Source organism: Nestor notabilis, unplaced genomic scaffold, assembly GCF_000696875.1.
Source record: "Nestor notabilis isolate BGI_N333 unplaced genomic scaffold, ASM69687v1 scaffold21595, whole genome shotgun sequence".
In the NCBI taxonomy this organism is placed as follows: Eukaryota; Metazoa; Chordata; class Aves; order Psittaciformes; family Psittacidae; genus Nestor; species Nestor notabilis.
In genome coordinates this window covers 1-298 of record NW_009928164.1, presented here as the reverse complement: position 1 = coordinate 298, position 298 = coordinate 1, and positions in this window count along the sequence as shown.

Genomic DNA, 298 nt, shown 5'->3' with positions numbered 1-298 from the left:
CCAGGCTGGGGGGAGTCTGTGCGCCAAAGAGAGATTGACTCCTTCCAGCAAAAAAGCCTGAGGGCAAGGGGAGCTGCGTGTGACTCCGCATCCCCCAGGCACAAGTGCATTCCCCTCTTCTTTTGGGGACCGAGGTGAGGTCCAGCGCATGGACCCCCCCAACCCCTGCACCAGCCCCGGCCACTGCCCTGGCCCCGCTGCCCCGAAGGGGGACAAACACCAGCCCTCCAGTTTCATGTGTGTTGCCTCCCAGTCCCCTTTCTTGCACCCCTTCACATCCAGACACCCCCCAACCCTC